Here is a 26,445-nt window from a genome sequence, read left to right as displayed (position 1 = left end):
CAATATCCACAGAACATTTCTAAAACAAGAGAAACTGCAAAGCTTTAACTAATTATTGTCTATGCTATTTAATTAACATTACAATTTGCCAAAAGAAGACAGTAATTACTCCACTTAGTATAAGACTTACACATGGGCGTGCCTACCAGGGTAGCAAGCATAACAGCTGGCATGGGCACAGGTGAGATTTGTTATAGATGATGGATGATGAAATATAGGATACATATCACTGGCAGACCAAGGAGAGGACATCATCCCTGTAGTGTGACATCATTATGTTCGTTATGTCTATGCTATGACATAACAGTGTGTAATATTGCTGTACTATGACGTCACTATGTGCATTATCCTTGTACTGTGACAACACTATGTACACTATCCCACTTCTGTGACTTTATTGAATGCAGTATCCCTGTTCTGTGACATCATCATGTGCATTAAATCTATGCTGTGACTGACATTGCGGCTCCAGCGCTGGACCCAGGAAAGGTAAGTATAATCATTAGCTTTTTTATGTATTACTAATGGTTTTTTTTTGTGTTGGTTGGTGTTTTTTTACAGGTTCGATTGTTGGACTACTTCGGAATCGAGGACTACTTCAATGACGGCTTTTTTATTTTCAATAAAATGGTAATGAGAATTGTGTGGGGGTTTATGATTTCAATAAAATATTTATTTTGTGTGACTGTTTTTTTTAAACTTTATCACTATTGCCTTAGTAATGGCCACTCTGTGATTGACCGCGTCCATTACTAAGGTGGGGCTTAGTGAATCGGTTAAAAGGCAAGCACTAACCCTCATTATTACCCTGGTACCCACCGCCACCAGGAGTATCGGCAACGCTATGGCTGAGAAATCCACTAAAGGAGGAGCCCTAGACATGACTGTCCATATATGGACCGTGTTATTAGGGGCTTTGAGATGCCGGAATCCCCAGCCAGAGCATCGGCAACGCTCTGGCCTGGGAATCTGCTCCAGGAGGACCCCCTGATATCACTCTTTATATATGGATAGTGACGCCAGGGGCTCCTCTAGGAGTGGAATCCCCAGTTAGAGCATTGGTAAGTCACTTTGCTTTTTACAGTAGCTATTGACAAAAACATCCGCTGAAATGTTTAATTCTTGGCCTGACAATATTTAAATGTGGCATCTTCAAGAAGCATCACTTCGTTCCTGAGCTACTAAATTTGGCAAATTTTACACAATCATTTCTGTTATGACATAAATATGTAATAATTATAATGATGAACTTAAAAAGCAGATGATAATAAAGCCTCCATTAATCTGATCCTTGGCTTTATTTATTCAGAACTATTATCCTGGACTATGGAAATAAGACACAGGGTGGAACATCACTAGTGAAATGCAATGTTACTTCTCATATATGAGATAAAATAATCAAAGGTTGGAATCACAGGAGAAAGATTTACATACTTCTCCAATAATATACACTACAGTTTGTATTATTAAGCTTACAATGCAGAACAGGATTGCTTCACCCTCTACATGTGAGGACCATTGAGCAAATCGCCATTGGTTGCCCCAAAATAGGTTCTTATTCCAGGCTTTAATTTGTCACAGGCAGTTTCTTGCGGATTCTAACCTCCATTAACTGGCTAATGCAGCAGTCACAATCAATGCTTTGGACTCTCTTGAAACAGATGGTGTTCTCTTACTTTAGCAAAGAAAAAAGCATGATTAGCAAACCATTTAACAAAAAGTACTTTTATATATATATATTTTTTGCTAAAATGCATTTACTTTCCTAGTAACAATATGCAACCTAATGCAGAACACTGTCATTGTAAGGGTATGTTCACACGCACTAATTACGGACGTAATTCGGGCGTTTTTGCCACGAATTACGTCCGAAAATAGCACCTCAATAGCGCTGACAAACATCTGCCCATTGAAAGCAATGGGCAGACGTTTGTCTGTTCACACGAGGCGTAATTTACGCGCCGCTGTCAAATGACGGCGCGTAAATAGACGCCCGCGTCAAAGAAGTGACCTGTCACTTCTTTGGCCGTAATTGGAGCCGTTATTCATTGACTCCAATGAATAGCAGCGCCAATTATGTCCGTAATGGACGCGGCGTTCAAGCGCCTGCACATGCCGTTACGGCTGAAATTACGGGGATGTTTTCAGGCTGAAACATCCCCGTAATTTCAGCCGTTACGGACGCCCTCGTGTGAACATACCCTAATTCATCTTCTATTACATTGAAATCATGTAATATAGAGGTAATCAAAATATATTAGAGAGACAAGTAGAGAGACAAAATGAAGTCAGATATCTGGCCATGTCAGAACTTTCATCCGGTCTTTAATGAACACATTATAGCTCATTATTAAAAATTAACCATTTTGCATTAAAAGGGTATTCCCAAAATCATAGTTTAACAACTATACACAGGATAGGTGATAAGTGTCTGATCACTGGCACCCCCCACCACTGGGACTTCCACTGATCACTAGAATGGGGGTCTCCAACCCCCCACTCCTCCTCTCTTAACCCCCACAGTGAGGAGGAGCTTGAATGGAGCAACAGACAAGTTTGCGCCCTACTGCTCCATTTAATGTCTATGGGGCTAACGTAAACAGATGAAAGCTGTACTCGACTGTCTCCACGAGTCCCATAGACTTTGAATGGAGTAGCACTGCGCATGCTCAACCGCTGCTCCATTCAAAGTTCTTCTCACTGAGGAGGAACAGGGGGCTCCGGATCCTCATTCTAGTAATTGGTGATCCCAGAGGTGGGCTCCCCAGCCAGGGGCGTAACTAGGAAAGACTGGGCCCCATAGCAAACTTTTGACTGGGCCCCTCTCCCCTGGGTGCCACACACAACCCCGCTTGTAGATAGTGCCCCCCTGTGGATTGTGCCATACAGCCCCCCTGTAGATTGTGCCATACAGCCCCCTGTAGATTGTGCCATACAGTCTCACTGTAGATTGTGCCATGCAGCCCCCCTGTGGATTGTGCCATGCAGCACCCCTGTAGATAGTGTCACCACCCTGTAGATAGTGTCACACCCCCTTGTATAGTGCCACACAGCCCCCCTGTAGATAGTGCTCCTCCCCTTGTAGATAGTGCCCCCCACCTCCCCGTTGTAGATGGTGCCCCCCAAACAAATAAAATAAAAAATTTGTACTCACCTAGGCCCCATTCCCGTGAGGAACGGAGCTGCTCCACAACGCAGACGGGATCTTTGCATAGGCTGGCGTGATCCAGTGGCGTCATTGACGAATGGCCGAATATGCAGGTTCCACACAATATTCTTTATAATAACAGGTACTCTGTAAAGGAAAATTCCTATTAGCATGTACTTGGTCTCATAATTTAATTTACCTCCACCTTCCTTTTTTATGATGTTGTGGTTGGTAGGCATGGACTTTCACTTTGGAGGGTCTTGTACCACTACCAGGGTCGGCTCCAGGTTTATGTGAGCCCTTGGGCGACACAGACAGACTTAGTAGGCCCCTTTGCAGGGGAACTCACAGCGGCAGTAAAATGGCAGAAAACGACACTATGTGCCCCCATATAGACGTTAGGCCCTGTTTATGCCCCCAAATAGAATTTAGGCCCCCAGTTTGTACCCCCATAAATTTAGTGCCCTCTGTAGATAGTGCCAAAAAGTCCCCCTCCCAGGTAGTGCCACACAGTCCCCCCCTTCTAGGAAGTGTCACACAACCCCCCTCCCAGGTAGTGCCACACAATCCCCTCCTCACAGGTAGTGCCACACAGCCCCCCTCCCTGGTAGGGCCACACAGCCCCCTTTCCTGTAGGTAGCGCCTTTGGGGTTCCCTTTAGGAGTGGAATCCGCAGCCGACGCTCTAGCTGGGGATTCTGCTTCAGGAGAAGCCCCTGACATCACTGTCTATATATGGACAGTGTTGTCAGGGGCAACCCAAGAGCCATAGTCCCAGGCAGAGCACTACTAGCACTCTGCGTGAGGCTGGGAAACTGCTCTGCTCCTGACAACACTGTCCATATATGGACAGTGATGTAAAGGGCTTCTCCAGAGACGGAGTCCTGGAGCAGAGCCGCTAACACTCTGCCTAAGACTCCTTCTCTCCTCCTTACATCACTGTCCATATATGGACAGTGATGCCTGGTGGTCGAGTGGCCCCCACCAAGTGGAGTGGGCCCTGGCACTTGCTCGGGTTCGCCAGGTGCTGACTCCGGCCCTGACCACTACTACACATTTATTTCCCTACATGCTGCTCTATTTCTTGATGTAGGCTCATATATTAGGGAGCCGCACTGTCTGAAATTCCCTAATATAAATTAATTAGCAAAATTGATCCAATAGAAAACAGAGTTATTAACTAAATGCAGGGAAGCTGTGAGAAAATGAAATCTTCTCTAAAGTCTGTTAAAGTTGTGACCGAGATCTAAAAAAATAAATAAAAATTGAAATACTCAGGAAATATGACATGCTAGTTAGAAAGATCTTCCAGACCCCCAAATCAATATTTTTTTGTATTTAGTTTCTCCTTGTTTTCTTAACCCTCTTTTCTCATGCTTACATCCTGATTGCCTTGTGATGGGTGGGATCTTAGTGATTGACAGTCTAGGGTGCAGAATACATTTCCCAGCATGCCTAGCATGTCATCAGTTGACCAACGCTTTCCCTGTCAGAGTCTGAGCTTACTTCTTAGGGTATGTGCACACGACCTATTTTCAGACGTAATGGAGGCGTTTTACGCCTCGAATTACGCCTGAAAAGACGGCTCCACTACGTCTGAAAACATCTGCCCATTGCCTGCAATGGGTTTTACGATGTTCTGTGCAGACGAGGTGTAATTTTACGTGTTGCTGTCAAAAGACGGCGCGTAAAATTACGCCCGCGTCAAAGAAGTGCAGGACACTTCCTGGGACGTATTTGGAGCCGTTTTTCATTGACTCCAATGAAGAACTGCTCCAATTACGTCCGTAAAAGACGCCGCAAAAAACGTACATGCAAAAACGTCTGAAATTCAGGAGCTGTTTTCTCCTGAAAACAGCTCCGTAATTTCATACGTATTTTGCGCTGTCATGTGAACATACCCTTATACCCATCACTGACTAATCAAATCGATAAAAAGTTCAAAATGTGCAAACTAGTAGTAATAATCCCAAATGTCTGCTTCATATCTAGTGCTAGTTCTGTAAATCCCATCTAAATCCATCTCTATCAGCGAGGGTCGGTATCTACCTCACTGTATGTATATAGCTCCATACACACGTGCATTGTGATTTATTATAATCTGGCAAAGATACAGACTATAACTTAGTATTACCATTATATACAGACTAGAAAGGTCTGTGTAGGGGCCCTCATATTCTAGTGTTTAGCGCGCATGACTTCTAATGAGACGGTATTAGATTTGAATCTTATCTTAAGTATATGCAGTATATTTTATAAGGCAATTATGGACCCATTCATTTCTATTAACCATGGACACCTTCCTGTATATTTGCGGGAAGGTGTCCGGGCTGTAAAAAACCTCCACAAAAGATAGGACATGTCCTATCTTTTGCTTTTTACGGACCTAGCTCCCATACTTTATATAGGAGCACGGGTTGAAAATGCGGGTGGCTGTCCGTGGCCGCCAGCTGTGCCTGTAATCGCGGATCGTCATTGGGGTCAAGGACGTGTGCATGAGGCCTAAGGCTATTTTTTAAAGAAGGAAATATAAATCATTTTACATTATGATATTTATAGTTTTCCCCAAGGGAACATAAGTGTGTCATTTAAGTATACTTCAGATAAGCCTTAAATTCTCCAATAACATATGAATAGAGTTGTAATGAGGTGGGCAATGCAGATAACTACCGAACATTAGATTAGGGTTTAAATCCTCAGTGAACTGAAAGTGTTGGTTTTTTTTCAGGTCAGAGGGGGGGTCCCATGACAGATCACAGGACATCCATTAAAGGCATGTGCGGACCCAGGAAAGCTTGGTTGTAAACAGTGACATCACAGGAGTGGGGCCCAATTTGGAACCCAGTAAAGGCATACATTTTCAACCCAGCATGCATATTAGTACGTTTTTTGCAGGCAGAAAAAATCTGTCTCAGAATTGCATCAGGAATTTTGAGGCAGATTTTGAACTGCCTGCATGTATTTTTGCGTGTCTTTTTGCGGAGTTTTGCACTCCCAGCCATCGAAGGACCGCGGGCGAAAAATGCAGCGGAAAAACACTCAGAAACGAACGCCGTGGGATTTTCTGCCTCCCATTGATTTCAATTGGAGGTCAGAGGCAGAAACCATGGCAAAAAAGGAAATGCCGCTTTTTTTACCGCGAGCGGCCAAAGGTCGCCCCGGAATAAAAATTCTTCTGCCTCCCATTGAAATTACGCCAAAAAACTCTGTGTGAAATGACCCTTACACTTTTAAAAAATGCTTTTTTGTGTGAAAAAAGTTAAGAACTGGACAACCTTTTAAATTGCCTGTGGCTGCTTTGAGGATTTCTGCTATTCGCAACTAGAGTGATTCTGCTGCTGAAAGGGTATTACAATTACCTAATATATCAGCTTGCGTATATTAGACTAAAAATTGTGTGTAAAATACGTATTTAATTCCTGTGATGAAAATAATCAAATTCCATAATTTTAAGTGAAATTTTATATACGGCAGCCCAATAAGAACTATAAAGTTATTCACCTAATATCCTAATGTGGTGTAAAATGGACTCAATGCAAATAATAATCCAATTTGATTATTATCAGATGGGAAATGACTATAGTTTATAGCTGCTAGCAATCCGTATGCTAAAATATAATCTGTGACTGTAGTAAGACAAAGGTCAATGTACATAAAATTTACTCACCTCAGGCAATAAATCATTCACAGAGGAATACACCAGTAACTTCCAAATAGCGCTGAGATGTGAAGGTCTTTGCTGCTGCTGTGTTCTCCTTTAAGGAATATTTTTCTCCAACTTTCAATTTTTTACAAGGGTTTGAAGAAGTCAGACAACAACACGTTTTTAAAGTATTTTGAAATGTGTGAATCCTACTGCATATGGGTTCTATAGCCTTCCTGTTCATTTATATTCTGATTGTAATAGCAGATCATTATGACCCATCATCTCAGCTCTAATGTATGATCACTTAAATGGATACTAACTTTTCAAACAATTTATGTTCATCTAAAATTATACCTGATATAGATGAACTTGTTTAAAATTCTGTTGTTTTATCCATGAACATTATGTGTGAAGTTACTGCCACTAGGTGTTACCCTTCCTGTAATCTGCTGTCCACCCCATGCTGTCAAGCAAAATTCGTCCCTAGTTACAGAGCAGAACTGACGGACTATAGGAAGTTGTGAAGTCTATGGAGAGGGGAGGGGGAAGGAAGAGGAGGGAGCAGAGAAAGACACAAAAACCGCTGTCTATACAAGTCTATGGAGAGATTAGGGGTAGCAGGAGCAGAGGACAAAGACACATAGACATGCTGCAGCTTCTTTGTAATTTTACTGTCTCACCTGGATTCTCAGCTACACTGCTCATTACTGCTGTATAGTCTCCTCCAGTGGCTACGGGGCCCGCAGCATGAGGGGGCCCGCTTCGCCCGCCGGCACGGGCCCCCCCTCCCATGGCCGGAGGCTCCACTAGCAGCTGCTATGGCTGCTACAGCGCGACACCACTGAAGGGGTTGTTCCTACAAAAGACATGCATCCCCTATCAACAGGATAAGGGATACATGTGTGATCGCTGGCAGCGATAAGGAGAACGGGGGACTGAAAGTTCTCCATGACAAACCTCGGACTTCCGGGGTCTATCTGCAGCTCCAAAGAAATGACTTGTGTACCGGTCGCGCTTGTGCGCATGCGTGACCAGCGCGCCTTTCATTTTTATTGAACTGCGCAGACGCCAGAAGTCCAAGGTTTGTCATGGAGAACTTCGGGGGACTTTCGGTCCCCCGTTCTCCTTATCGCTGCCAGCGATCACACATGTATCCCCTATCCTGTGGATAGGGGATGCATGTCTTGTAGGACAAACTATATGGCGTTATCTACAGGGGGGTTTAGGGCTGTCTGGCGTTATCTACAGGGGGGGCTATCTGGCATTATCTACAAAGGGGCTGTCTGGCGTTATCTACAGGGGGGGCTGTCTGCCGTTATCTACAGGGTGGCTGTCTGGCGTTATCTACAGGGGGAGGGCTGTATGGCATTATCTACAGGGGGGTGTATGGCGTTATCTACAGGGGGGCTGTATGGCGTTATCTACAGGGGGAGGACTGTATAGCATTATCTACAGGGGGCTGTATGGTGCTATCTATAGGGGGCGCTGTATGGCGGAATCTATAGGGAGGCACTATCTACAAGGGAGGGGTTGAGTCACTGGCGTAGCTATAGGGGTCGCAGTGGTCGCAATTGCGACCGGGCCCCGAAGCCAGTGGGGCCCACAGCCCCCCGCACCACATCAATAAAAAGTTACTATAGTAACTCGGGCCGCGGGCCCCTGTTACTATAGTAACAGACTGTACTTACCTTCCTGGTTCCAGATCGCAGCGGAGGTCCTGACGTCACAGCGCTATGCGCCGCGCACAGCATCGAGACGACAGAACTACCGCCGAAGAGGAAGGTAAGATTAGCCCTGACTGGCGGGGTCCGACTACCGGGACACGCCAATCAGCTGTTTTGAAGGGGCCGCAGCACTCGTACGAGAGCTGCTCCCCTTCATTCCGGTCACACTGTGAATCAGTGTCGGCGATTCACAGTGTGAGCGAGTAGTGAAATGAAGGGGAAGCAGCTCTCGTACGAGTGCTGCGGCCCCTTCAAAACATCTGATTTGCGGGTCCCGGGAGACACATCAGCTATTGATGGCCTATCCTTTGGCCTTAGTGACGTCCCGGCTGCTAGTGCTTCATTGTTGGGTCACTTAGGAGACCCAGCGATGCAGCTGAAAGCTGCGGACCATCGGCCATGAGAAGTTTGCGGGGGGGCAATAAGAACTTTTGCATCGGGGCCCATGAGCCTTTAGCTACGCCCCTGGGTTGAGTGATACCCAGGGGAGGGGGGGCCCCAGTCAAAGAGATAGAGAGGCAGGTTTTTTCTCTTCCCTATGTGTGCAGTGTATAGAAGATATTGTAGCCGTTAGGCTCCACCCACTAGCTCAGAGACAACTGGGAGTTAGAGATAGAGCCTGCAGAGGGGAAAACTGCTAAATAATGCAGAATACAAGTCATATAATGGCCAGAAATAGTGTTATTCCTCATGTACACACATATGACAGCTTATTCCGAAAAGTAATCGAAAAAGTTAGGTACGCTTTAAAGACTGTAGAATAGGGGGCACACGAGTTGGATGTGGAGGCTAAGAAACTAGAATGAGCTGCAACATTATGAAATAGTGAATGGGGTGCACAGCAGTACAGACAAGCCGCTGCGCCTGGATAAACATTGAAGGTTCTGCTGGTCAGTGAGGGTTTGGAGAGTTGGCCATCAGGATAGGCCATTAATGTGTTCTCTCCCGTAAAACCACTCTGATGAATGAAAAGAAAAAAACCACAGCCCTCATTCATTTTCAGAAATAATTGACACCACATACGGTATATTCAGCTATTAACCAAATTAGAAGGGCTCACTATTTGAGTTAAAAGCTTGCTGTAGTCAATTATTTCTGTCATCCTTCCCTCCTACGAAAGTTTTCTTCTCCAGTCTAACGTTCCATGTTACAATTAGATTCTGCAGCTGCAGCCTATTTACTCCTGTGTTGATGGATCTACAAGACGTCCAAAATCCTTAGCGTGATTAAGGTTTCCTAAACATGTAAACACTTACCAGAAATATTTCAAATTACTTCTGTTTGAGAGTCTCAGCCATTAAAAGTAATTTGAACTGTTTACACATGACACATCCAAAAAACATTAATGTTTCAAAAGTATAAACATAGTTTACAAGAAAATTATGATGACTCCATTTCCATTTGTATACATTTTACAGGGTTCATTTACAGTAATATATTATTCCCAGTTACAGCTCTGCTGGTCCTTTGTATGACAGCGGAAGGAAGATATTTTGTTAACTTAAAGGCTATGTACACCTTTGAAATCATTTTATCAGTGTGATTGCACCAACTTTCAAAATACTTTTTATTAAAAATTGTTTTTACTTTTTGAGATACAGCTGCTTTCTATACTGTATACAGAGCAGCTGTATCTTGCGCTAAATCCAGTATCTTTCAGGTCCGCGGCACTGACTTGTTCAGTGACAGCGGGTAGACACGCAGGATCGAGCTGCTATCCATCACATCTAAGTTCATCATTTAGATGTGATAGATTACAGGTAGATCCTGCGTGTCAGAGACAAGCAGGACCCGCTTTCACTGAACCCGTTAGTCCCACGGACCTGACGGATTCAGGTCTTAGTGCACGATACAGCTGCTCCATATACAGAATACAAAGCAGCTGTAACTGAAAAAGTAAAACTATTTTTTAATTAAAAGTATTTTGAAAGTTGCACCAATCACACTGATTAAAAAGAAAAAAAAGATTTCAATGGTGTATATAGCCTTTAATTCACACATTCGTATTCAGGTTTTAAGTGAAGTTATTGGCACAGAAAGAGTGCAGGTGGATTGTCCAACTGGGGTCCATGACACCATTTGGACTGAATGAGAAACTTAGTTTCGCACCTTACCTATGAATAAGCTCTACCACCTATCACCAGCTTTCTATTTTTAATCCCTTTTTATTACTATTTGTGTGTCTTGTACTAATTTAATATATTTTTAAATGGGTATTTGTTGTACCAGTTGACTTTACCATGAGTGTCTATGTATGTGAAACAACAATCTAAAAACCCAGATGATCCTCTACACTACGGATTAGGATAATATGTGTCAAATACGGAAGATATGGATACGTGATGTGCCAAGTTCATGCCATACCTAAACTCTCCCTTCCTCCTCCCCCTTTTCCTCTTTTGTGATTATTCACTTTTTGTCGTATGTCTTTTACATACGACCCTATATATATTTTTGTGGTTATCTCTAACAAAAATATTTTTTATGTTCACAATTTGTAATATGTATTTATTTCCTTATCGTGTGTATGTGGGAGGTATGGTTGTGTTCACACCTACAGTCTCGATACACCTTTATACCCATATATTTTTCACCTTGTCTTTATTACTTATTTTTTATTTCTTTTCTTTTCTTTTTTACACTATACCCTGTATTCATACGCGGTCTTCTTTAATAAACTTTGCACTGATTCTTTATGTACTTTCTTGATATGAATGTTTCCCTTATAAATTTTTACACTTATAAACAGTTTTAAAAATCAAGACAAATTTGCATTATGACACTATCACAGTTCTCTTGTTTTTAACAGTAGATGATCTATTGTACACTGTTGTACTTTGTTCCTTTCATTGGGGGACATGTGAAATGGGCAGTCTTGTGATACGCTACCAATACACACTGACATTTGACACTTACCCCTTTTCCTTGCTTTCATCGTCCAATGGGGAGCGCGCTCCATACGCTCGTGACCGGGACTGTTGCTGGCCCCGTCCGAGTCTCCTATAGTGCAGTGCGCATGTCTGGAATTCCTGGTATGCGTCAGGAACCCGGACGTGCGCCGCAGCACTGGAGACCGGATGTGGGGCTTGCCACACTTCCGGTTCGCGTCGATGGATGTGCGCCATAGACCGACGGACGTAGAAACAAACATTTAATTAGATTGTAAGCACCTGGCTACACACTATTTAGGACGCACACATTTTAGACATCTTTACACCCCTTGAGGAAGCGGACATTGCGAAACGCGCGTCGGGGTTCCACACACAGATATCCAGGCCACCAGGACCACTATCATGGGTAAGACTATCTGAATTACCAATTTCAGGGGTTATTTGCTCCAGAAAAGAAAGACAATGTACATCTTTTCCTAATATAATAGCTTATACCCAAAACTACTAACGCTAGACAAGATAGCACACTGCCCTAGTCACATGTCGTCAATATAAGGACTCTAAAACACACTACATACTTGGTTTTGCCTTTTATCTGTGTCTGTATTATATAGAGTCTCTCCCTTCATGTACCTTTTTAACATGTATGTTTTTATATGTATTTAATAAAGGTCTGTTATTTTTTTCACATATGTTTGGCATTATAATCTGTTTTCTGTGTGTATATGTATATTATGGAGTTGCCTTTCCATTATACAGGGAGGTGGTTCCGTGGGGACATTACCTAGCCCATTATTACCCTTTGCATGAGGAGTTATCAAGTATAATTTAAGGGAAGTTATGTCTTAACCAGGAAAGTATAGATACTGAGCAGTATATAAAGCCAGATAGTCTTATAATACAGTAGACACAAAAAATAATATAAATGTAAAAATCATGAAATCTTACTTAAAAAGGTTCTTAAAGGAAAGCTAGTTGCATTTGGTGCCTCCGGGCACCAAATATTTTGAACGGTATTCAGTAGTTGGAGCTGGAAGCAGATGGCTCCGACCAGCCAGAACAGCTCATTGGTGCAGGGTCCGGGTGCTGGAACCCGCCACCGATCATATACAGATGACCTATCCTGTGGCTAGTTTATCAGCTGTCCAAGCTGTGGACAACCACTTTAACCTCTAACAAGACTGAAAGAGTTGATTATAGGCTGTGGTGGACTATGTAGACTATAGGCCCTAGGCTGTTCCCCAATCTTGGGCCTTCCCTTCCACAAAGCCATCCTGCCACACCATGTCTATCGTGAGCACCACCTTTCTGTGCTAGCAATGACAGCTTGACAGCTGGGTGTTACCATTTCTCTTGACAAAAGGGCTGTGTCCCTACATACTGACAGTCCAATCAACCGTGACAGTATCACACTGTGTAGGTACGCAGCTCAGTTCCATTCACTTGAATGAGACCTGAACTGCAATACCAGGCACAGCTTCTACTGATGTGTACGGCGCTGTCCTGTAAACTGGGAAAAGGCTGCGGCGATGAACTCTGCGGCCCCATTGATCAGCTGATTGGCGATGGTGCTGGGATTTGAACCCACACCGATCTAATATTGATGACCTATCCTAAAGACAGGCCATCAATATAAAATGTCTTCAGAACCCCTTTAATTGAAAATATCATATCAATTTGTGGCTACATTTTCTATATGATCTATATGTTCCAGTGGTAACATTACAAACAAGCTTTGTGTGGTCCGATCCTACAGTCGTATTGCCTTCCATCTGTTCCCTAGATCTTGTTAATTTATAAAATGTTAGTAAATTAGAAGTAGGGGACAGATGTTTGGATATGTGACTGTAAATCAGACTACACAGAGTTTGTTTGTAATATGTTACCATTGAAACAAAAACATCTGAATCGAAACTGTAGACAAAAAAACTATACAAGATTTTCAATTAAGATTTTTTGCAAAGTTGCCTCATAATTCATTTTAGATGCATTTGAACAATAAAAAGTAATAGGTTGTGAATGTGGACCTTCCATTACCATTGAAATATATTTGTCTATATTAAAGAATTTTATTGTGGTCCATCAGGATTTCGGTATTTTTGATAAGAATAGCTCTGAAGCATATGCTACTTTAGTCAAATATACCAGAAAGGGAGACAGAAACCTTGATAGAACCCTGTAAGGCATGTGATTCTCTGTGCCTGCTATCCTCTGTGCCTTGCTCCCGTAGGGCTCGTGCGTGCGCTCTGGTGGCTTCTTAAATGGCCAGCGCACGCACTACTATATTCTTCCCTAACATATCCCTTTCCTTCCTGTCCTATTTAAGTCTGTCCTGAGGCACAGACTGCCCCTCCATATCATGTCTTATCCGGGTATACAATTTACTTCAAAATTCTTTTTTTTTTAAACTCGTTTTATTGAAAAGTAAGTTTGTTTTAACACAATATGAGGTATAAAAACAAAGGTAAAGGACAACAGTGTCCTAATCAAGCCAACAGAGCACTCGCAGGTGCTGTACAAATCTCAACAATATTGCCATCCTGTTTACTTCACTGCTCAAAAGAGGCATAATAAAATTCACGAAAGATAAATCCATTCACTACATTTTAAAACAGTATAATGCTCATACAATATGTTTATATGTGAGAGGTCCGGGAGATCCACTACATTCTCCGTCTGTTCGCATCCCGCCTATCGTCCCCTCCCTCCCCTCATCGCTTCCACTGCTACCTCCAACTCCCGAGAGGTGTACGTTGAATCAGAGCTGTTACACCATATGTCCCATATCTTATGGAATTTGTCTGGCCGATCTCTATGTTTAAAAATGATACGTTCATATGATATAGTAGAATGAACCATCTGCTTCCATACTGCAACTTTAGGAGGTCGGCGATCCATCCATCTCATAGAAATGCCTTTACGGGCCAGAAAGAGAGTCTCTTGCAAAAAGGTTCTTGTAGGAGAGGACCATATGTCTTCCTCCAGTATTCCAAATAGGCACAACTCTGGAGTCCCCACAACAGGGAATGGTAGCATTAAGTTGAGGAATCCGATGATCTCTGACCAGTAAGAGCGGATGTGTGGGCACGTCCATACCATATGCCAGAAGTCAGCTGGGGCATGCAAACATTTCGGGCAAGCAGGTTCCGATATGTATTTCATTTTGAATAGACGCTGAGGTGTCAGATATGCCTGGTGAATATAGTACAACTGAATGAGCTTATTATTAGCAGCAGGTGAAACATGCAAGTGTGATTGCAATAGGTCTTCAATAGTGTCCTCCGTCAGAGAAGGAATTAGCTGAGACCACCGGGTAACAATCGGCAGCAGAGCCGCATTAGCCTTCTGTTCGAGCAGATGAGCGTAAATCGTAGAGATCAGACCTCTGGGGCCCTGAGACTGGACCACCCCGATGAGCGGATAGGAGGAGATGGATTGACGCTGTCTCGGAAACTGCTCAGCAAGGAGGTGACGCATCTGTAGATATCTGAAGAAATGTTGTCGAGGAAGCCTACATTTTTCTTGCATTTGTTCGAAAGACAGAAGGATATTATTTTCATACACGTCTCCAAGCACTGTGACACCCACATCAATCCAGTATGCGGCATCCGGGAACTTAACTAGGGAGTCCAGCACCGTATTATGCCACAGAGGAGTCTCCGCGGGGATATCCGACAAACTCGAGATAGTCATAGCCACTTTCCAAACTTCCCTTGCCACTCGACAGACAGGCAGTAAAGAGGACCTTGGCACTTCCTGATGAAACAATACCGGCCACAGTGACTTATGTGCAGAATAGTCCAGTAACATACCCTCAAGGCCCGAAGGGCATGTGGCTTGAGTCCAGGAGCTAAGGTATTTGAGTTGGCCGGCCAAATAGTATAGGTAAATGTCCGGGAGAGCAATACCCGCCATCTCCTTTGGTCTTTGTAGCTTCTGTAGAGCCAGTTTTGACCTAGATCTTCCCCATATAAAGGAAATGATGAGAGACTCCAGTTGCCGGAAGAAGGACTTTGGTATAGGAGTGAAGATATGTTGTAAAATATAAAGACTCTTTGGAAGTATCACCATTTTAATCAGATTAATTCTCCCGATGACCGACAATGGAAGGGCCGCCCATGTCTTAAACTTTTCTCTGGCAACGGATAATAGAGGATACACATTGAGTTGTAGGGAGAGTGCCGCCTTTCTAGTAATATGTATACCCAAGTATTTAAATTGATCAACTACAGTAAGACCTTCTCTCGTGGAGCCCACAGACTGCGTATCCCCAGGCTGTAAAAACAATATGATCGATTTGGACCAATTAATGCGAAGTCCAGAGTAATCTCCAAAAGTGTTAATTAAATGCATCATTCTCGGGAGGGAAGACTGTATCTGCGAAACAAATAACATAATATCATCTGCGTATAGTGCAATTCGATCCTCACCCTTCTCGTGTGGGACCCCCTTTACTTCCGAGTCCGATCTGATAAGTATTGCCAGTGGTTCCATTGCCATTGCAAAGAGCAGGGGTGACAGGGGGCAGCCCTGCCTTGTTCCCCTACCTAGGTCAAAGGAGGTGGATGCGAGGCCGTTCAGTGCTACGTTGGCCCTGGGATGCTTATAGATGATCTGTATCCATGCCACAAATGCAGGGCCGAATCCAAAGCTGGACAGAACACTAGCTAGGTAGGTCCATTCCACAGAGTCGAAAGCCTTAGCAGCATCCAAGGAGGCCATGGCCCAGTCATTTTTATTACGTTCGCCTATCTGCGCCACCGTCTGGACTCTCCTCAAGTTATCAGATGTACTCCTCCCAGGGATGAACCCAGATTTATCTGGGTGAATAATATCAGAGATGACGGAGTTTAGTCTGAGTGCCAGTACTTTAGTCAGCAGTTTATAATCTGTGCTGAGTAGAGAGATGGGCCTGTAGGATCCACAATCCAACGGTGTTTTATCAGGTTTCAGGAGTACAATTATAGTCGCATCGTACATTGAGGCTGGCAGGGTACCTTCTTCAAAGGAGGCATTCAATATTTCTAGTAATTGTGGTAGGAGTTGGTCCTGGTATTTAGTGTATACTTCCAGGGGGATTCCATCCGGGCCCGAGGCTTTGCCCTTTGCCATAGTGGTCAATGCTTCTGATAGTTCAGGCAGTGTAATAGGGGCATCCATAAACTCTCTCTGTGACTCCGTTAGCTGCGGAATATCCATTCCCAACAGATAATCCCTGATATTCTGTAGAGACATCTGTATTTTAGATTCGTAGAGTCCTTTGTAGAATTCAGCGAAACGTGACATAATTCGCTCATTGTCGTGTATCACTTCCCCAGTCGCGGAGTGAATACGCAATATGGCCAGCGAGGCCGAATTACTATGAACAAGGTGTGCCAGCAGGCTACTGGATTGATTACCTAGCTCAAAGTATTTCTGGTTGGAGAAGAATATGCGACGCTTGGTTTTTTCCTGGAGGAGATGGGCATACTCCCTGCCTCTCTGTAGCCACGTCTGCTGGTTTAACGGAGTGGGATCCTCTATAAATGCGGCTTCCAATGACATACATTCAGTGGCCATCAGCTGTTCCACCTCGGAGGCCTGTCGTTTGTGGTAGGAGATCGAGGACTGCAAACACCTTCGCAGGTATGCTTTCAGCGCGTCCCATAAGGCTGAGTGGTTGTCAAAGGGAAGATTTCCTGCAAAGAACACTATCAGTTGATCCGGGATACGGTCCTGATCCCCAAATACTTTGAGCCAGAATGGATGAATTTTCCTCGGTCCTCTGTACAGGTGTTGGGGTCGTAGGTTGAGCTTTACTATAATAGGCGAGTGATCTGACATTGCTCTGGGTAAATGAGAGATAAGCTCCATCATACTGTAGGTTTTGGCGTTACTGCACACATAATCAATCCTGGACAGTGAGTTTCTCCCAGGTGTGAAGCATGTGTATTCGCGGCCATTGGGATGGCGCTGCCTCCACATATCCATCCAACCCATCTCCCCCAAGAATCCAGCCAGCTGGGAAGACCTGGGTACATGCCCGGGCACAGGTCCAGGGTAAAATTTGTCTGTGGAAGGATCTAGAAGAAGGTTGAAGTCTCCCATACAAATCACCCCAGCAGCAGGGAATTGGGATGCAAACTTAGCCGCCTCATATAACACATTCATGGAGGCCGGAGGAGGAAGATAAAGTCCAATCAGTACGAACTGCTGACCTTCAATCCACGCGTGTATGAAGACTGATCTGCCCTCCTTGTCCGCCTGCACCACATCCGGTTCCCATCTGAGCGATTTATGGATCAAAATGGAAACCCCTCTAGAATATGTACTGTGTAGAATGGACCGACCACTGAATCCACGTTCTATTTAGGCAGTTGGCAGTAGATTGTATAAGATGTGTCTCTTGAAGGCATACTATCTGCGGACCCTGCTGCCGGATAAATGAAAAAGTCAGGTTCCTCTTATGGGAGTCTCCCAGACCCCTCACATTCACAGAAAGAATAGATAATGTCATAATACTTCAATAGTTAAGGATAAACCAGTAAGAGAGCAATAAAATTACCGTCAATTGAGATATGCAGTGAAACAGTTAGGTTATCAACAATAACAAATATAGAACAACCAATGCTATACACTAATTGTTACGCGTTTGTGTATCACAGAAGTGATATTTGAGGCAAAACGGGGGATCACCTATATATCAGATGACTAATACAGGTGAGCAAGAACAAAGGAAAAGAAAAAGGCACAAGTGAAATAAAGGAACCGGCGTTATGATTCCCAATTTCGCGGATAATTGTCCGCTAACTACAAACTTTACATACTGTTTCTCTAGAAAAGAAAGGCCAGCTTCCACTCGCCCGTTATTTAAGTCACCAAATCAAAGTGAGAGGGCATCTGTTCAGTAAATGATACCTGTTATAGTCATCTGCCTCACCGTACCATATACAGCAATATAACAATAAACATCAGTATTACTAAATGTTCCGCAACTCTTCTCTCAGAACTTGCATATGAAAAATTACAAGAATAATATAAGACAAAACTTGCGTGAGGACACCATTTCAGGATAAGACAGGCTAATACTCATCTGGACATCCAAAACGAAATCTCGTGCAGGGAGGCAGGTAGAACCAATTGTTCACGGTGAACAGTTCCAAATATTGCTGCAGTCTCCATTTCTATCTTCGAGGAGAGCGACACAGGGACGTCAGCCAGTCATCCGCTTCCAACGGAGTGTTGAAGAAAACCGTCTTGTCTTGATACATAACTCTCAATCGTGCTGGAAACGCCATTGAATAAGAAATTTGCAGATCTCGCAACCGCTTCTTGACTTGTACAAAGGAAGCCCTCGTTTTCTGTAATCCGGAAAGAGCAGGATAGTGGTATTCTGGAACCGGATTTCTCCATGTGTACGGGCAGCTTGCAGGATAGCGTCCCGATCTCGGCTGCTGAGAAAGCATGCTAACAGGGGTCTCGGTGGGGCGCCAGGCGGCGGTGGTCTGCCAGGTACACGATGCGCCCTTTCAATAGTATAGGACGGCGATAATACAGCATTCGGTAGAATTTCTTTAAACCAGGATTCGATAAAGGAGCAGGGGTCTTTGCCTTCACAGCGCTCTGGGAGTCCAAGGATCCTTATATTATTGCGTCTCAGACGATTTTCCAGGTCGTCTGCTCTCTGTAGCCATTGAGTAGCCACTCTATCTAGCTGTGCCAGCTTCCCTGTCTGTGGCGCCACTTTATCTTCTAACCCAGTTATGCGGTCCTCCATCTCCCTCACTTGGTCCCTTAAGTTCTGCAGGTCCTGTCTGAGGAGACCCACATCCGACTTCACTTCAGCGATCTTTCCAGTCAGGGAAGAGGTGTATAGCTGTATGGCATCCAGGAGTCTGGTTGATACCTGCGCCAGCGTAAGCTCTGGCTCAGGAGCGGGCGGGACATCTTGTTGTGAACTCTCTGGTGGGGGAGGCGGCAAGGAGGAAGAAGCGTCGGCGCCATCTTGAGGAGCAGCACGGGCAAACTCCTTCAACTTCTCTGCAGCCATGGATTGCCGTGTGCGATTCATTTCACCCTCTCTACGTCGGCGAGGTCGTCTTCTGGCTCTGTGAGTAATTGTAGCGGTATATCAGCAGGATAAATGTAGGGAAATCGGGGCCGCGAGCGGAGCTCCTAAATCATGTGACCGGTCTTGTCGGCAGTTGACCACGCCCCCCTACTTCAAAATTCTAGAGAGCATTCTTGATGTGAAATTGGAATTTTTGTCTGCGTATCACTCTCAATCTAACGGCCAAGTTTAAAGGATTAATCAAATACTGGAGAATTATGTTCGGCATTTTATTTATGTTCAACACGACAACTGGGTGCAGCTTCTTCCTTGGGCCGAGTTCTCCTACAACAACCACACGAGTGAATCTACTGCCTCTTCTCCATTCTTCATGGTATACAGCCAACATCCACGTGTTCCTCTTCCTATGCCTGCTACATCTCAAGTACCTGAAGCTAACTCTTCATTTGGAGACTTCCTTCCTATATGGCAGCAGACCAAGTCATCTATCCTACAGGCAGTAGACCGCATGTAGAAGAATGCTGATAGGAAAAGAAGTCCTCCTCAGTTTCTTCCCAGTACAACAAATTCTGGTTATCCTTGAAGAATATTCGTTTGAAAATCCCCTCTTACAAATTTGCTCTCAGATTTCTTGGTCCTTTTGAAGTTCTCAACAAATCAATCCTGTGTCATATAAACTACGGCTGCCTCTGACTCTCAAAAATCCAAACTCCTTCCATGTGTCTCTCCTAAATCCTGTAACCTCTCGCAGTGGTGCTTCTGACATCTTCGAGGTCAAGGAGATTGAGGACTATAAGAGGGTAGGCGGAAGAATCTTCTATCTGTTTGACTAGAAGGTTTTTGGTCCTGAGGAGAGATCATGGGAACCAGATGCTCCTGAGCTCATCAAGAAGTTCCTTCTGCTTTCTGGTCCTAAGAAGAGGGGGCTTAAAGGAAGAGGTACTGTAGCGCTGGCGGCCATCGTTTACCGCTATCCGGCTTCCTCTAGCGGCTGCCAGCATCTATTACCTTCTTTCTGTCGTCCCACTCCTCCTCTCCGGGGACACCAGCATGTACTGCTATCCTCCGTGCCTCCCTCCCAAAGGCTGCACGTGCGCGCTCTGGTGGCCTCTTAAATGGCCAGCGTGCGTACTACAATATTCTTCCCGAACCTATCCCTGTCCTTCCTATCCTATTCAACGCCATCCTGCCCTCCTTCCTGTGCTTGAGTGTTGTTATGTCTTCCCATGTTCGTTTAGCAAATGATCCCTTAGTTGTATCCTGTTCCCAGTGTTCCCGTATCCTGTTTCCTGTATCCTGTATCCCGTATCCAGTAACTGTGCTTGTTCCTGACGCAGATATGAACAAGGCCTTATTAGTTTGCGTGTTATCAGTTTAGGTTGTATTGTGTTTGCTTATAATTGTGATTTAGACAACAATCAGACCACATTTTAGGGTGCAGTCACACGTGGCAGATTTTGTTGCAGATATTTTCTGCAACTGAAAATTTGTTCCATTCATCTGAATAGAACTTGCAGAAATCTATGCACACACTGCAGAAAGAACCCCATTCAAATTAATGGAAGTGACATTCAATCGAAAATGTTTGCATCAGTCGTGTGTGACTGCACCCTTATTAGTAATCAATGCATAAATCCAGGTAATCCATGGGCTCACTACCTTTATTTTTTTTTGCAACTATATATATCAATACTTTAGGGTTTTCAAGATCTCTGCTTGATAATCTCACAGGGGCACGACTTACAAGACAGAGCTCTAAAAACTGTACAGTACCTTTATCGCGCAACTGTCTTACCATTGTATGATCAAGACAGATTTGCATCCTCTGAAAATAAGCAGTACAGGTTCCCATTCAATGACTACAAGCGGAGATCTTGAAAGTTATGAGAAATTGATCAAGTATAATACATTTCTACTGTTCACTTTGGAAAACATATACCTAAGTAATAGCGAGTGATGCCCAGGAGCAATAGGGTTAAAGCGCACTTGTTTTCCAAGTATATTACTCCAGGAAAGCAGTGTCAGCAGCCCCGCAAGAGAATCAAATGCAAAATGTGAGCAGCGACATTGATAAATTCACAAATTTCCTATGTGTCCCCAGGATATACAACAAATGAGCACTTGACACACTCTGCTGTACAGCCGTCTCCAGCACAGGGTGTTAGTGTGCGCTCTGCTGCTGTATTTTTAGCAGTACTAGAGGTGACCTTCTTGTCTCTTAATGTTGCTGAAGAGGTCTTTGGATTTCTTTGAATCGTTCTCCCTCAGGCCTGCGCTGCCCTCTGTGTTTTACCAGCAAAAACTGTCAAGTTGGTAGCAACATAAATCATTTCATGAGTGTTTTCTCTCCCTTTGTGCAAACCAACAAGCTAGTCTGTAAAGGTTAATAAAAAAACATTATTAGCACTTTGCATAATGTTTGCCGAAACTTTCTGTGCTATTGGCCGCCAATATAAACTCTGCTGAATAAATTATTACATGTAATATTTGCCCTATAATTGCCAGTTGCACACGACCGATGTGCCACTCGGGATGTTTTTAACGTCATTCGAGTGGCACCTGAAAGTCTTCATGGACCCATTCACTTCAGCGGGTGAATCGGGTCCGTGAAAACTGACCTGATTCTCCGATCTGTTTAAAGATAGGACATGTCCTATCTTTCCACAGATCACTGACGGGCAGGGCCAAAATCAGGAATTTCTGGGCCCCATACAGCCAAGATGTCTGGACCCCCCCTCTATTACTGGGGGTGGGCAACGGAAAGTGTGGCGCTCATGTTTGTACGTTATACGCATTAACAGATTTTGGTGCTGATGTCAATTACAGTGAACGAAACCATGGGGCTGGCAGTGACCAGTTAAAGCCCTTGATTTGCAAAGCCTGAGTCCATGGCCGGAGCATCGTCAAGGAATTCCGGCCCTGGAGAATCCCCTGACGTCACTTTACATATATGGACAGTGATGTCAGGAGCTTTCCCAGGGACAAAGTCCACAGGTAGAGCACTCGTGATGCTCTGCCTGGGGACCCTGGCATTGGGAAGCTCCTGACATCACTGTCCACATACTAATTTCAGGAGCGGTATACGTTTTTTTTGTGGAACCTCTCTGGATTGAATAGCAAAGTCCACTACGCTATTCCATCCTTCAAAAATAAGGTAAACCGACATATACCAGGCCGACGTAGGCTAAAAGGACATAATGGAGACCCATGAATTATGGTCTACGTTGTTTATAGTGTACGTTAGGAGATTTCCTGACGTACATGATAAACTTAGGGCAACAACATGATGTGAAGGAGCCTTAAGGGAGGGTAGATAAAAGAAAAAAGGACACGGCGCCAGAAGAGGTTTGTTTTTCCAGGGAAACAAAATATGTGCTTCCTTTTCCAAATTGCAAATACTGGCAGGTAAATGCAAAGAGGTGCAAGCTGCTGCCGATCCCCAAACGCAAACACCTAAAGGAGTTGCCTTGATGAAAATTGTAAAGAAAATAAAATAAAAAAGAGGGATACTGTAGGCGCTGCTTGGTTGATAAAAGTTGGTTTATTGCATAAAGCAAGGTAAACAGATTGCTACGCGTTTCAACGCCGGACTGGCGTCTTCCTCAGGCCTGCTCTGCCTCAATGGGAGGCAGAGAAAGCCTGAAGGAATTTCGAGGCAGATTATTCTGCCTGCAAAAAACTGTATTGCAGTGTATTATAATAGCGATCGGAAGATTGCATAGTGAAGTCCCCTAGTGGGACTGGTAAAAAAAGTAAAAAAAAAAAGTTTCATAAAATTGAAAAACCCGCTTTTTCCCTTTACAAACTGCTTTATTTATTTATTTTTTTAAAGTTACACATATTTGGTATCACCGCATCCGTAATGACCCCAACTATAAAGTCCGAAAAGAATAAAATAAAAAACAATGCAAAAATTGCTGTTTTCTGTGAATCCTGCCTTAAAAAAAAATGTGATAAAAAGTGATCAAAAAGTCGCATCTACTCCAAAATGGTACCAAAAAATAAGCCCTCATACAGATGCATTGGCGGAAAAATAAAAAAGTTATGGCTCTTCAAAGATGGAAACACAAAACCAAATAATTTTGAAAAAAAATAAGATTTTACTGTGTAAAAGTTGTAAAACATACAAAAGCAATATACATTTTATATCGTTGCAATCGTAAGAACCCGCTGAATAAAGTTATTGTGTTATTTATACCTCACAGTAAACTATGTAAATTTAGGACGCAAAAATGTGTGCCAAAATTGCTGTTTTCTTTCTATTACCCCCCAAAAAAAGTTAATAAAAGATAATCAATAAATTATATGTGCCACAAAATGGTGCTATTCAAAAACACAACTTGTCCCGCAAAAAACAAGTCATTATACAGCTATGTCGGCGCAAAAATAAAAAAGTTATAGCTCTTGGATAGCTCTTGGAAAAACATAAAAAATAGCTTGGTCATTAAGGTCTAAAATGGGCTGGTCACTAAGGGGTTAAAGTACAACAACTAAAATGAAGATATCTGTGCTGCCCCCTTTATACAATGCTGCCCCTTAAGGGAAACACCACACTTTCATATATGGTAATCCAGGGCCACCATCAGGAATTTCAGGGCCCCCTACAGCTAAATTTTCTGGGCCCCCCTACTGTGGCACCGCCTGTTAACGGTACTCCGTCCAGCACTATATCATGGTACCCAGGGCCGCCATCAGGGGGGGTATTAGGGGTACTGATGTGAGAGGCCCGGCCAAACCTAATTGAAAGGGGGGCCCGGCAAACTGCCGCGACTTGCCTTTGGTAGAAAAAAAACAGGCCCCTGCAATGGGGCCCGTTTTTTTTCACAAAAAGAATGTCATGAGCTGCGGGCCCCCCTTTCAATTAGGTTTGGCCGGGCCTCTCACATCAGTACCCCTAATACCCCCCCTGATGGCGGCCCTGGGTAGCATGGGGGTCGTCATGGGGGCCGTCAAACACTGCGCACACTGAGTCCGCTGCGTAAAACTCACAACATGTCCGATATTTGTGCATTGTTCGCGCATCACGCACCCATTGAAGTCAGTGGGTGCGTGAAAATCACGCCCAGCACTTCCGCAGCAGTATAAACTATGAATGAAAACAGAAAAGCACCACGTGCTACAAACATACAGAGTGTCATAATGATGGCGGCTGCGCGAAAATCACGCAGCCACGCATCATACGCTGCTGCCACACGGAGCTGTTATGGACCTTTTGCATGCACAAAACGCCACGTTTTTGCGCACGCAAAAAAGCACACGCTCGTGTAAATCCGGCCTTAGGGTAGGAACACACTAGGCATGAACACTGCAGATTTTATGCAACACATTTTATTGTGGAAAATCCGCAGCGTATCACAGTCGCAGCAGAGTGGATGAGGTTTAAACAAATCTCATCCACACGCTGCAAAAAAAATGGACCTGCAGTGTGGCTTTTTAAGCCGCAGCATGTCAATTTATTCTGCAGAATCGCTGCTCCTTTGTTGCAGAAATGCTGCGGTTCTTCCGCAAAAATCACAAATGAGAAAAAAAAAAAGCCACTTTTTTAAATTTATAAAAAAGTTTAGACTTGCCCCGGCCGTAGTCCTGGTGACGCGATCCTCTATTCTTAGCGCAGCCCGGCCTCCTGTCATGACGTTTCATCCCATGTGACTGCTGCAGCAGTCACATGGTCTACAGCGTCATCCCAGGAGGCGGAGCTACGTTCAGAAGAGAGAGCTGCGTCACCAGGACTATGGCCGGGGCAAGTCTAAACTTTTTTTTCCCTGCAGGATTCCCGCAGCGGACACGCCTCATGAAACCTGAGCCACTATTTGGTGCGGTTTTGCTGGCAGAATTCCCTGCGGCTACCGGGGCGGATAAGCGGTGTAGTTTTACAATAGGCAGTTGGTCCAGTAGAATTTGGAATTTAATTTTTTGTGAACCAAAAAATACAAAACTTTTGTGTTAGGGCCTGTTCACATCACCGTTCGCTTCCATTCCGGGGTTCCGTCTGAGGTTTGCGTCGGGTGAACCCCGCAACGGAAAGTGAAAGTGACAGCACAGCTTCCATTTCCGTCACCATTAGCGCAGTCGACTACGCTATTGATTCCGTCCGAAAACCAGCCGGAATGGTGACGAACGGAAACCATTAGCGATGTTTCCGTCACCATTGAGATCAATGGTGACTGAAACGGAAGCTGTGCTGTCACTTTCACTTTCCGTTGCGGGGTTCACCCGACAGAAACCTCAGACGGAACCCCGGAACGGAAGCGAACGGTGATGTGAACAGGCCCTAACACAAAAGTTTTGTATTTTTTTAAGCTGGTTCACAAAAAAAAATAATTCCAAATTCTACTGGACCAACTGCCTATTTAGAGACCGGCAGCAGCTCCAGGAGCGACATCATAAGGGACACACTAGGCGGATATGCTGAGTAAAACTACACAGCTTATCCGCCCAGGTAGCCGCAGGGAATTCCGACAGCAAAACCGCACCAAATAGTGGCGCAGGTTTCGTGAGGCATGTCCGCTGCGGGAATCCTGCAGGGAAAAAAAAGTTTAGACTTGCCCCGGCCGTAGTTTAGGTGACGCGTCTCTCTCTTCTGAACGTAGCCCCGCCTCCTGGGATGACGCTGTAGACCATGTGACCGCTGCAGCAGTCACATGGTATGAAACGTCATGACAGGAGGCCGGGCTGCGCTAAGAATAGAGGATCGCGTCACCAGGACTACGGCCGGGGTAAGTTTAAACTTTTTTATAAATGTAAAAAAGTACCTTTTTTTTTTTTCTCTTTTGTAATTTTTGCGGCAGAACCGCAGCATTTCCGCATCAGAGGAGCAGCGATTCCACAGAATACATTGACACGCTGCGGCTTAAAAAGCCAAAAGCCACACTGCAGGTCCATTTTTTTTGCAGTGTGTGGATGAGATTTGTTCAAACCTCATCCCCTCTGCTGCGACTGTAATACGCTGAGGATTTTCCACAATAAAATGTGTTGCATAAAATCTGC

This window comes from Rhinoderma darwinii, chromosome 6 (assembly GCF_050947455.1).
Source record: "Rhinoderma darwinii isolate aRhiDar2 chromosome 6, aRhiDar2.hap1, whole genome shotgun sequence".
Classification (NCBI taxonomy): domain Eukaryota; kingdom Metazoa; phylum Chordata; class Amphibia; order Anura; family Rhinodermatidae; genus Rhinoderma; species Rhinoderma darwinii.
The sequence above is the reverse complement of the archived record's forward strand: the minus strand, read 5'-3'. Positions refer to the sequence as shown.